Source organism: Octopus bimaculoides, chromosome 2 (genome assembly GCF_046866305.1).
Source record: "Octopus bimaculoides isolate indiv1 chromosome 2, ASM4686630v1, whole genome shotgun sequence".
In the NCBI taxonomy this organism is placed as follows: domain Eukaryota; kingdom Metazoa; phylum Mollusca; class Cephalopoda; order Octopoda; family Octopodidae; genus Octopus; species Octopus bimaculoides.
In genome coordinates this window covers 101,829,951-101,843,706 of record NC_142929.1, presented here as the reverse complement: position 1 = coordinate 101,843,706, position 13,756 = coordinate 101,829,951, and positions in this window count along the sequence as shown.

Genomic DNA, 13,756 nt, shown 5'->3' with positions numbered 1-13,756 from the left:
GTGCTTTTGGCTAGACACTATGACGGTGACGTCGTCCGCGTATGACGACACGCTCGTCCCGCATCCCAAATCTCGCGGGATGCCCCTCAGCGTCGCCAGCTTCCGCAGTAGTGGCTCGAGAGTCAACACGTACAGAAGCGACGAGAGGGGGCATCCCTGACGGACCGAACGTGCAATGTCGAAGGGTCTTGATAGATGCCCATTGACGCGAACTACCGAACGGATGCCTCTGTACAAGGCAGCAATCCAGCCGCGGAAAATGGGACCGAAGCCGGCTGCTATGAGGACAGCCTCCAAGTATTGATGGTCTACCCTATCGAAAGCTTTCGATTGATCTAAATTGATCAGGGCCCCACCCATGCCAGGTTCCTTAACTACCCTCTCTATGATGTAGCGCATCAGATGGAGGTTGTCATGGATGCTCCTGCCCGGCACCGCGCACGTTTGCGCCTTGCCGATCAGTTTCTCGATGACAAGCGCCAACCGCTTGGCTAACACCTTGGCCAAAATTTTCAAGTCTGCATTGAGCAGAGTGATGGGCCTAAAGTTATCTATGACGTCCCCCTTGTTTGGATCTTTCTTCAGCAGCGTTACGGCTCCTCGACTCACAAAACCGGGAATGCTCCCGTTTTGCTGCCAGTTGCAGTACACGGCCGCCAAGACGTCTCCAAACAAGTCTGGCTTACAGTTGTAAAGCTCGTAGGGCAGACCATCCAAACCCGGAGATTTGTCCCTCGAGCATCCCGCCATCGCGTCCCTCACTTCCGCCGCCGTGATGGCACCTTCGCAGCACTCCGCCTCTCTTGCCGAGAGTCGTGGCAGGCTGTGCAGGTAGGCACTGAAGTCCACCCTGCGTTCTCGCTCGCCATTCGTCCCAAACAGTCGAGCAAAGTGCCGCTGAAAGGCCTCACACATTTTGCTTGGCTCGAGCAGTTCGCGCCCCTGTTCGTCCACCAGAGACCGAATGGTGGCTTTGTTGCCCTGTTGCGCCTCCGCCACCCGGGCCTCTCGTGCGGCTCCAACACCTTCGTTTCTTAGAGCACGCATCCTAGCCCTGACAACGCACCCTTCGTGTTTGGCGTTGAAGTGTTGGTCAAGGGCCAACCTCGCTGCCAAAACGTCGGATGCGATGCCACTTCTAATTGCCTCTTCTAGCTTCTTAACTAGTTCACCCTCTACTCTGTTTCTGTCTATGGCTAGTGCTTTGCTATACCTAACCGCTTCTGCTTTTATTGCTCTCTTGAGGGCAAACCACCATTTGTTATTGATGATGGCTCCTGTCAAAGCCCTCTTTACTAACGTGCTAATCCGGTCTCTGAAAACTGGTCTCGACGGGAAAGACGCGTTTAGTTTCCAGTAACCGGAGCCCTGCCTATGTGTCTTATCTAAGTCTAGCGTACACGTCACAAGTTTGTGATCCGTGTAGCTGACTATGTGAAATTGTGGACACCCTATGCTATCTCTATCTACTCTCCTACACAGTATTCTATCTAGATACGATCTCGACGACCCGATGCGGTTTGTCCATGTCCACATTGGCGCATTCGGGTAATCGAGTCGGTACCTGTCAGACAGTTGAAAGCGTCTGAGCAGGTCTTTGAGGCATTTGCATCCCCGTCTATTCCTATCTCTGCCCACATAGTCTAGATGCGTGTCCAAGGTAGCATTCCAATCCCCCACTAAAAGTAAAGGACGAGACGTTCCTAGGAATACTTCTAGACGTCGAAAGAAATCCGGCCTACCTGTTAAAGGTGGTGCGTATACTGATATGAGTCGAAAAGCACACCCATCGCTGCCATCGACATCCAGAACAACCAATCTACCCTCCGGGTCTATGAATACTGTCTTTACTTCGAGATCCAGACTCTTGCGAAAGAGTACCGCCGTGCCACTACCGCCCATTCTCGGCAGACAGGGAGAAAAATAAATGTTAAACTGTCTGCCAAACATGGACGATAGGGCCCGCGGATCATGGAGTCTGGTCTCGCTTATGGCTATGATTTCTAGTTTATGTGACTTTATGTCATTTAGGAGGTACCCTTGTTTCCAAGGGGACCCCAAGCCACGCACATTTACACAACCAATCTTGAGCATCATTTTGATTTGAGTGTTAAAGTTTTATAAAGAGAGTCACTTACCGTTTGAGAGTTTTTGTGTCTCCTCCTTCGGGTTTTCTTCGAGGAGATCACTATATAGTTTTTTCGCCAGGTATTTTTGGCATTTGCCAACTGCCTTTGGAAAAATAGATTTTAGTGTGTGGTGCAGGGTTGGTGTTATGTGTAGTATTTTGATGTGTTCTGGCGGTGTTGTGTATGGGTGGTTGCTGGTTTTTATGTCTTCGTTTGTTATGTTTGTTTTTGTGTTGATGTATTCCATCAACTCTGAGTTTTTTGTGTTGATGGCAGTGAGCATTGTGTGTGTACTTGCTTTTGGGGTTTTGTTGCTTGTGTTGTAGTTGTGTGTGCTTGTGTTGGTGTCTGGAGTGTTTTCGGGAGTTGTGTATCTCCCTGCTTTGTTTGTGTTTGCTTTTCTTTTCTTGCTCCTCTTCCTCCTTCCTTTCTGGGCTATTTGCCATTCCTCATTACTTTCATCTTCCGACGAAGGTTCTGAGGAATCGGAAGGGGGTAGGGGCAAATTGTGAGCGTCTGTGTGTGCTTGTGTGAGTGGTTGTGTTGCTGTTTTTGTTGGTGCTGATGGCTTGTTATTTGTGTGAGGTGTGTGTGATGTGGGGGAGGGGGAAACAGTCTTGGAATTTTCTTTCTTTTCCCCTGCTTCCTCACTTGTTGTTTTTGCAGATGCTGTTGTCTTCTCAGTTGCCAGTGTTGCTTGTGTTTCTCTTGTTTTGATTGTTGATGGTGGTGTTGGTAGTAGGGGTTTTTTTCCGGGTTTTGGTGGTTGCCCTTGTTGCTTTTTTTGGTTGGCGGCGGTTGGGCAACTGTCCTTGAGGTGTGCCTCGCTGCCGCATACATAACAACGTGGCCGCCTTCCTTCCACCACTACATATAACTTGTGGTCCTTTGCCAGTTGGATGTGTGTGGGGATCTTTTGGCACTCCTCTTCAGTGATGTGGAGGAGGACTTCGACTTTTTTTCCCCCTTCCCAGTTTTTCTCCTCTGCAGTAGCAATTTCTAATATATTTGCCTCCTCCATTTCGAGGCATATAGAACCTACTATCCACTGTGTTTCCACTTGTGAAGGGACATTCTTTACTGTCACCTTCGTCACTCTCTGTCCAAGATAACTCGGTATCATCACCAAGTCATCTGTGTGGAGAGAGAGTGTTGAAAATTCCTTCGCTAACTGTTCGCTCTTAAAGCGTACTAGGACCGTGGCAAATTTTCGTCCCCAAGTAACATGACTTTGAAAGGGCCATATCGGTTTGAGACAAATCTCAATTTTTTGGGTGGAGAAACTCTCCGGTCGCTTCGTTTTCTTGTTGATAAGTCTGTATGATATGTGCTTCTTGTTTGTATTTTCAATAATTGCTTTTGGTATGTGTATTTGTACAGTGTCACCTTCTTTCGTGAGAAGGGATTTTGTGTCATTGATTTGTTTTTGGGTGAATGTTAATATTGTTCTTTTTTCTTTCGTTGCATCGGCAAAATTTGTTTTTGTGATGCTGGCAGATATGTTGTTTGTGGCGTTTGTGGTGTTGTTTATCTTGTTCGTCTTGTAGTTGTTGATGGTGGTATTGACAGTGGTGTTGGTACTGCCAGGTTCAAAGGTGGTGGTAGTGGCGGCAGAGTTTGTCGAAGTAGTGGTGGTATTGGTGTTGAAGGTCGGTGTCCTGTTGTTGTTGCTGTTGTTATTGTCACTGGTAGTAGCAGTGGTGAGGACAGTGGTCGTGTTAGCAAGGACATTTGTGTCGTTGTCGTTGTTGTTGCTGTTGTTGTTGTTGTCTTTGTCGTTGTTGTTGTTGTTGTCACTGGTGACGGTGGCAGGCAAGACTGCTGTAGCAGCAGAGTTTGTACACGTGATGGTGGTAGTGGTGGTGGTTGAGGCAGCAGCAGTTGACTCAGAATCATTGCTCTTCTTCATCACTTGTCTGCGTTCATGCGGAACGGCATTAAGTGTTTTCGCCTCTGGCATTAGGAGCGGGAAGTCGGCCTCGTTGAAAACCTTAGCCATATTCGTTTTAAAGAATATGGCTAGGAACGAGGAAGATATGTTTGAATTTTTGGAAATAAGGCTCTAAATAGAGCTATTTCCGATTTGAAAAATATATGTTCACGAAGTATTTTGTGTTATACACAACTTATACAAAATTTTAAAACAAAATAGGTCTTTTAAGAGGTGAAAAATGCAACTTACATGGGAGCCGATGTGTCTACCGTCCGTCCATGATGATAGATAGATAGATAGATAGGTAGGTAGGTAGGTAGGTAGATAGATTGGTAGGTAGGTAGAGAGAGTAGGGGGATCCCGTTTCTTATTCACCATTCATTTATTTATTTCTTTTTCTCCTAATGTTTGAAAGAAAAGCGGAGACAGTACATTTTGTCTTCTAAATATAACTCAGAGGAGAAAAATAACGAAAGAGGAAAAAAGAAGTGAAGAGGAGAGAAAAGGAAAAAAAGAAAAGAAAGAAGGGAGGAGGGGAAAGAAGAGAGATAGAAAGCAAAAAGACTCTCAGTGATGACCACACCACACTTTTTTTTTTTTTTTGAAGAGGTCACCATCCTTAAAGCCATTCCATTACAATGGTAAATGACTAAATAAATAAATGAATGGTGAATAGGAAACGGGATCTCCCTTTTCTCCCTCTCAGTCTATATATCTGTCTATCTATCTATCTATCTATCTATCTATCTATCTATCTATCTATCTATCAGCCTATCTACCTACCTATATTTCTATCTATCTATATCCAGTGTCATGGAACCTCAACCAAAAAACAAAAAAACAAAAAAAAAACATAGCACCTCAAAAACATCTGTTTTATATAACTGTGCAAGTTGTTTGTACATTCACAAAATTCTATTCGACAAGTTCGAGAAACAAACGACAGCGCTAATAATAATGAAGAAATAAAAAGATTTTTTCCAAAATTCTGACGACTTTTTTCTCATTATACACACACACACACACACGCACACAAAATTTATTGCTTTTAAGTGATTCAATTGTAACATTACATCAAATGTCCCTGCTAAGTTCCAAACACCAAACTAATAAAGACATAATATTTTACAAAATTCTTTATCATTTAAAAACATTAATTGAAATAAAGGAATATGTAAACAGAAGGGTTAACTACTAACATCTTAAAAGGAAATCTATGTATTTTCCGAGACGTATAACACAGTTTTAGGCCAAGGCAGCTGAAATTTTGTAGAAGGTTCCATGTTTTCAAGAAAGGGAGCTTACACTATGTGATTTATTCTAAAATTTGTTGTTTGTAGCGCCTGACAGAAAAAAAAACCTTAAAATATTGAATACCCTCAAGCATTGCAAGAGACGTTGGAAAATTTTACTGATTAGGAAAATAATATTGTTAGAATGTTTAATTAGCACACTATTTCGACAAAAATAGCATGTTTTCGCAACAAAAAAAATATAAAAGAAGAGGAAATTTATAATTCAGATTTTGCGTTTGTTTGTGTGTGTATACATGCATATATATATATATATATATATATATATATATATATATATATATATATATATATATATATATATATATATATATATATATATATGTACGTATGTATGTATGTATGTATGTATGTATATATATATATATATATATATATATATATATATATAATAATAATATTAGGGACAAAATCCAAAATTACAGGCAAAAAACTCAATTAAAATCAATTTATAAAAAATTAAAATTAAATTGAGCCTTATAGATAAAGTATATATAAAATATATAGTTTTAGGGAAAATAACCAATTATCAAGAACTCTATATATATATATATATATATATATATATAAGGTTGAAGAGGGTATTGGATTTAACCAAACCCCGGAGGATACAGGTAATACCGAGTAAGTGCTGTATACCGATTAGTTTGCCCCAATCGTTGTATGAACAGGATTGGGTATTATAAGTCGTGTATTAGCGTGTGTATATGTAAATATATAAAAACAAAAGGATAAAGAGAGCAAAGGTAAGGTTGAAGAATTTTATGGATAGAGTCTTACAGCTGTTTCTGGGAAGATCCAGTACTTCCCTTCATCGGAGACAGAAAAAATAAAGTTATCTATTATTATATCCATAGGCGGATATTTTTAGTATGAAGTGGTAAAGAGTGTGATGTGCTGAAAAAAGAGAGAACAGTACTTGAAGAGTAGTTTCATTCCAGTGGTAAATATCCGTGTAGAAATTCGTGCAGATTAATCCTTGTGTGAATAATCCGGAAATTTATGTTGGAACGAAAGTTGATATAGCTTAGGTGGCAGAGGTATATATATTCCATCTTGCAATAGATTTTTGCTTGTTTACTTGTTTACTTGAAGGATATATATATATATAAATATATATATATATATATATATATATAATATAATATAATATAATATGATATAATATAATATAATATAGTATAATATGATATAATATAATATAAACAATATATAAATAATATATAAATATATGGGTACAGGACATCAAAAACAAAAACGTAGACAAAATGAGAAACGAAAACATAAAAACAAAAACATAAAAAGCGAACTTTTTTCGAACAACGAAAGAAACAAACAAACAGAGAAACGAGACAGGCAACATAAAGAACATTCCCTTCATCAGTTATCCCTTGTTTTATCTTCTCTGCGTTTTGAAGGTAGGGACAAGACGTGACTTTATTAAAACAGTCCTTCCCGCAAAGCAAATTAAATAAAATTTGGGATTTTTTGCGGAGGGTGAAAGTGATAACAAAAACAGGATAGTGAGAACAAAACAGTAAAAACAAACGGTGAGAGCTGTTAAACCAAAACGATGTGAAGTGGTGAACGCTGGAAAAACGAGCTTTGAGAAGAGACAGGTAAAAGCATGTCTTGTCTTTAGGAAGGAAGCGGAAGAAAGAAAGATGGATGGCCGTTCGTCACGTGTGAGCAACGAGAGAGTCAAGGAGGAAGAGAGAGAGAGGGAACGGTGAAGGGGAGAGGAGAAGCATAGGGAAAGGGTGGGACAGAAAACAGAAAGGAAGAACAAGAGAGGGAGATAGATAGAAAGAACAGAGATAGAACAAAGAGTGCGCATCGTAATTATTAAGATAAAACTTACTTGGAAATGGATGCGTGGTGTTGGACCATATAATAATATAAGTAATATATAAATATATGCATATGTACATACCTGCATATATATGTATATATGCATGCATATATGGGTACAAGATATAAAAAAATGTAGACAAAATGAGAAACAAGAACATAAAAAACAAAAACATAAAAAGCGAACTTTTTTTCGAACAACGAAAGAAACAAACAAACAGAGAAACGAGACAGGCAACATAAAAAAACCATTCCCTTCATTAGTTGTCCCCTGTTTTATCTACTCCGCGTTTCGAAGGTAGGGACAAGACGCGACTTCGTTAAAACAGTCCTTCCCGCAAAGCAAATTAAATAAAATTAGGGATTATATATATATATATATATAATCATATATACATACGTATATGTAATACTTAGATTTATACGTATATATATATATATATATATATATATATATATAAAGTGTAGTATATTGCCACTTAAGTGTGGCTGACCCCTAGGGGTGGATGTTACTGTTGCTTTTAGCCCCAGGAGGACATCTCCTCCAGCTGGCTTATCGACACACGACTGTGTCCTGTTTGCCAAGGGAGTTATCCCTCTCACCACGACCAGCAGCACGAACGTATCCGGATTTCAGGGTTATTTCCCTTCTTCGGCGTTCGACAGCTGATGACCTTGGTGAGAGAGAAAAACCTGGCAAAATCTTATATCTTCTTTTCCAGTGACATTCTTCACTGATATTGAAAAGGTGAAAACAAGCAATGTTAATTCTCTAAATGAAGTATTAACAGTAACTGCACGATAAAGTGTAGTATATTGCCACTTAAGTGTGGCTGACCCCTAGGGGTGGATGTTACTGTTGCTTTTAGCCCCAGGAGGACATCTCCTCCAGCTGGCTTATCGACACACGACTGTGTCCTGTTTGCCAAGGGAGTTATCCCTCTCACCACGACCAGCAGCACGAACGTATCCGGATTTCAGGGTTATTTCCCTTCTTCGGCGTTCGACAGCTGATGACCTTGGTGAGAGAGAAAAACCTGGCAAAATCTTATATCTTCTTTTCCAGTGACATTCTTCACTGATATTGAAAAGGTGAAAACAAGCAATGTTAATTCTCTAAATGAAGTATTAACAGTAACTGCACGATAAAGTGTAGTATATTGCCACTTAAGTGTGGCTGACCCCTAGGGGTGGATGTTACTGTTGCTTTTAGCCCCAGGAGGACATCTCCTCCAGCTGGCTTATCGACACACGACTGTGTCCTGTTTGCCAAGGGAGTTATCCCTCTCACCACGACCAGCAGCACGAACGTATCCGGATTTCAGGGTTATTTCCCTTCTTCGGCGTTCGACAGCTGATGACCTTGGTGAGAGAGAAAAACCTGGCAAAATCTTATATCTTCTTTTCCAGTGACATTCTTCACTGATATTGAAAAGGTGAAAACAAGCAATGTTAATTCTCTAAATGAAGTATTAACAGTAACTGCACGATAAAGTGTAGTATATTGCCACTTAAGTGTGGCTGACCCCTAGGGGTGGATGTTACTGTTGCTTTTAGCCCCAGGAGGACATCTCCTCCAGCTGGCTTATCGACACACGACTGTGTCCTGTTTGCCAAGGGAGTTATCCCTCTCACCACGACCAGCAGCACGAACGTATCCGGATTTCAGGGTTATTTCCCTTCTTCGGCGTTCGACAGCTGATGACCTTGGTGAGAGAGAAAAACCTGGCAAAATCTTATATCTTCTTTTCCAGTGACATTCTTCACTGATATTGAAAAGGTGAAAACAAGCAATGTTAATTCTCTAAATGAAGTATTAACAGTAACTGCACGATAAAGTGTAGTATATTGCCACTTAAGTGTGGCTGACCCCTAGGGGTGGATGTTACTGTTGCTTTTAGCCCCAGGAGGACATCTCCTCCAGCTGGCTTATCGACACACGACTGTGTCCTGTTTGCCAAGGGAGTTATCCCTCTCACCACGACCAGCAGCACGAACGTATCCGGATTTCAGGGTTATTTCCCTTCTTCGGCGTTCGACAGCTGATGACCTTGGTGAGAGAGAAAAACCTGGCAAAATCTTATATCTTCTTTTCCAGTGACATTCTTCACTGATATTGAAAAGGTGAAAACAAGCAATGTTAATTCTCTAAATGAAGTATTAACAGTAACTGCACGATAAAGTGTAGTATATTGCCACTTAAGTGTGGCTGACCCCTAGGGGTGGATGTTACTGTTGCTTTTAGCCCCAGGAGGACATCTCCTCCAGCTGGCTTATCGACACACGACTGTGTCCTGTTTGTCACTGGAAAAGAAGATATAAGATTTTGCCAGGTTTTTCTCTCTCACCAAGGTCATCAGCTGTCGAACGCCGAAGAAGGGAAATAACCCTGAAATCCGGATACGTTCGTGCTGCTGGTCGTGGTGAGAGGGATAACTCCCTTGGCAAACAGGACACAGTCGTGTGTCGATAAGCCAGCTGGAGGAGATGTCCTCCTGGGGCTAAAAGCAACAGTAACATCCACCCCTAGGGGTCAGCCACACTTAAGTGGCAATATACTACACTTTATCGTGCAGTTACTGTTAATACTTCATTTAGAGAATTAACATTGCTTGTTTTCACCTTTTCAATATCAGTGAAGAATGTCACTGGAAAAGAAGATATAAGATTTTGCCAGGTTTTTCTCTCTCACCAAGGTCATCAGCTGTCGAACGCCGAAGAAGGGAAATAACCCTGAAATCCGGATACGTTCGTGCTGCTGGTCGTGGTGAGAGGGATAACTCCCTTGGCAAACAGGACACAGTCGTGTGTCGATAAGCCAGCTGGAGGAGATGTCCTCCTGGGGCTAAAAGCAACAGTAACATCCACCCCTAGGGGTCAGCCACACTTAAGTGGCAATATACTACACTTTATCGTGCAGTTACTGTTAATACTTCATTTAGAGAATTAACATTGCTTGTTTTCACCTTTTCAATATCAGTGAAGAATGTCACTGGAAAAGAAGATATAAGATTTTGCCAGGTTTTTCTCTCTCACCAAGGTCATCAGCTGTCGAACGCCGAAGAAGGGAAATAACCCTGAAATCCGGATACGTTCGTGCTGCTGGTCGTGGTGAGAGGGATAACTCCCTTGGCAAACAGGACACAGTCGTGTGTCGATAAGCCAGCTGGAGGAGATGTCCTCCTGGGGCTAAAAGCAACAGTAACATCCACCCCTAGGGGTCAGCCACACTTAAGTGGCAATATACTACACTTTATCGTGCAGTTACTGTTAATACTTCATTTAGAGAATTAACATTGCTTGTTTTCACCTTTTCAATATCAGTGAAGAATGTCACTGGAAAAGAAGATATAAGATTTTGCCAGGTTTTTCTCTCTCACCAAGGTCATCAGCTGTCGAACGCCGAAGAAGGGAAATAACCCTGAAATCCGGATACGTTCGTGCTGCTGGTCGTGGTGAGAGGGATAACTCCCTTGGCAAACAGGACACAGTCGTGTGTCGATAAGCCAGCTGGAGGAGATGTCCTCCTGGGGCTAAAAGCAACAGTAACATCCACCCCTAGGGGTCAGCCACACTTAAGTGGCAATATACTACACTTTATCGTGCAGTTACTGTTAATACTTCATTTAGAGAATTAACATTGCTTGTTTTCACCTTTTCAATATCAGTGAAGAATGTCACTGGAAAAGAAGATATAAGATTTTGCCAGGTTTTTCTCTCTCACCAAGGTCATCAGCTGTCGAACGCCGAAGAAGGGAAATAACCCTGAAATCCGGATACGTTCGTGCTGCTGGTCGTGGTGAGAGGGATAACTCCCTTGGCAAACAGGACACAGTCGTGTGTCGATAAGCCAGCTGGAGGAGATGTCCTCCTGGGGCTAAAAGCAACAGTAACATCCACCCCTAGGGGTCAGCCACACTTAAGTGGCAATATACTACACTTTATCGTGCAGTTACTGTTAATACTTCATTTAGAGAATTAACATTGCTTGTTTTCACCTTTTCAATATCAGTGAAGAATGTCACTGGAAAAGAAGATATAAGATTTTGCCAGGTTTTTCTCTCTCACCAAGGTCATCAGCTGTCGAACGCCGAAGAAGGGAAATAACCCTGAAATCCGGATACGTTCGTGCTGCTGGTCGTGGTGAGAGGGATAACTCCCTTGGCAAACAGGACACAGTCGTGTGTCGATAAGCCAGCTGGAGGAGATGTCCTCCTGGGGCTAAAAGCAACAGTAACATCCACCCCTAGGGGTCAGCCACACTTAAGTGGCAATATACTACACTTTATCGTGCAGTTACTGTTAATACTTCATTTAGAGAATTAACATTGCTTATATATATATATATATATATATATATGCATATGTGGGCACAGGACGTCATGAAACGTGTACAAGAAAAAATACGAAGTACGAGTACATGGAATATGAACTATTGTTTCGAACAAGGAAAGGCACAAATGGAAAACAAGACAAACAACATAAAGAACGACCCTTCATCAGTTGTTGGCTGTTTTTCTACTCTCATATTTCGAGCATTTAACAACAATATACGCTTTCGATAAAACAGTTGCTCCCGCAAAGCAAATTAAATTAAATTTGGGATTTTGCGGAGGGACAAAATTGGTAACACAAACAGGATGGTCTGCTAAGCCTAAAGGAGGTTGTGGTGGCGAACGCATAAATCAAGCTTCAACATGAGACGGACAAGGACACGTCTTCCTTGTTCCAGCTACAACGGTGAGAAAGAAAGAAATACAAGTTAGGAGAACAAAGAAATATGGCCGATGGTCACGTGGGAGCCACATGAGCAAAGGAGGGGGAGTGAGTGAGAGAGAGTGACAGAGTAATAGGGTAGAAGAGTAGGAGAAGAGGAGGTAAAAGAATAAGAGAGAAAGAGAGAAAAACGAAAGAGTAAAAAGATCGTATAGTGTCCATCAGAATTAAGATAAAACTTACTTGGAAGAGGATGCGTGTTCAATCATATATACATATATACACACACACACACACACACACACACATAGACATACACACATACAGACACGCACGATTACACACACGTGTTGTGCTTATTCATATATTGCATTCAGAAGTCAGGTGCTCAATGTCATTTGGATATCACATGTTGCCTTGTCACGTGACAGTTCATGTGATTTGCTTTACGTGTGTGTGTGTGCGTGCGTGTATGCTCTGTAGGAATTGACATCAGCTGGAATATGTCACTCAGTCACTGTACAGAAAAGAATTCCCAATAGCTTAAATAATAGCCTTCTTATTGGAACTTCGCCAGTTTGGCAAACAGAGAAAGTTTCGTGAAAGCAATATTTTCTTAAAGATCAGTAGAACCTAAACCTTAATACATTCCTACATTAAAAGTAATCATTTCTTGCAGTGACACTATTACAAATATTCCTTGTGAATGAAGTGAATAATCAATTTAATTGACACCAGCACACAGCTGGTATTTATGCTATTGATCCCCGAGAGAATGAACAGGGGAAGTTTGCATCGATCACCTTTGAACTTAAAACAGTAGAACTAAATACCGTATCATCCCGGTTAAAAGCATGATGCTCTTGTCATAATGATATATAAATTTATATGCAAAGAGGTTATAGTTGAATGGCATCAATTTTGAATCAATAATTAATGAATGAGTCAGGAGACTCTACGTGGTCGCATGAATTTCCAGAAATAGCAGCCAAATATCTCTGAAATCCTATTTTATTATTTTTTTAAATGGACACGTTATACAATGTAGTTCTATTTACACAATGAAGGAAAATGCGAAATGTTATGACTTAAACTTTGATGCTTATTTTAGAGTAAACTTTTATTTAACGATGTTCAAGTAAAATAAAGACAACGTGGGGTAAATGATTTTGCTTTCACTGTTTACTCTTGTTTGTTTTAGGATATTCAGTTCAAAATGAAAAACAGCTAGTTCGAGAGATTTGTTATGTGAGTTCAAAATGGAATGCAAAGCAGTGGAAATAATAACAAACGGGTATATGGCTGGGTGACCATCCACGAACGAAGTGCTTAACATTGGTTCTAAAAAAACTTTCGTAGCGGAGATGAAAATATGGAAGGCCGTGGACAATATCTCTGATTGACAACAACCAAACAAGGACATTTATTGAAGCAGACGTTCGCGAAACAACTCGAGTGATTTCAGAAAAACTAGACATAGGCAGTTCAGTAGTTATCGAAAATTGCACCATACTGGAAATTCAAAATAAGCTCAACATATAACTGCCGTACGAGCCGAGACAAAAGTTAAAAAAGTTAAAAACTTAATTGCTGGTATGAAGTCTGCTTTGTGCTCTTTTGCGCACCAAAAGCGATCTATTTCTTGTTTATTTGTTGCAAAACAATAAATTTTACATGTGAAAAATAAATTTTACATGCCAACTGACATCGTTGTGTGCAGTGACTGGACCAAAATGGAGCACCAAAGCACTTTCTCAACCCGAAGTTGTGTGAAAAGGAAATCAAAGCTACAATTTGCTGATCGGCAAGTGGAA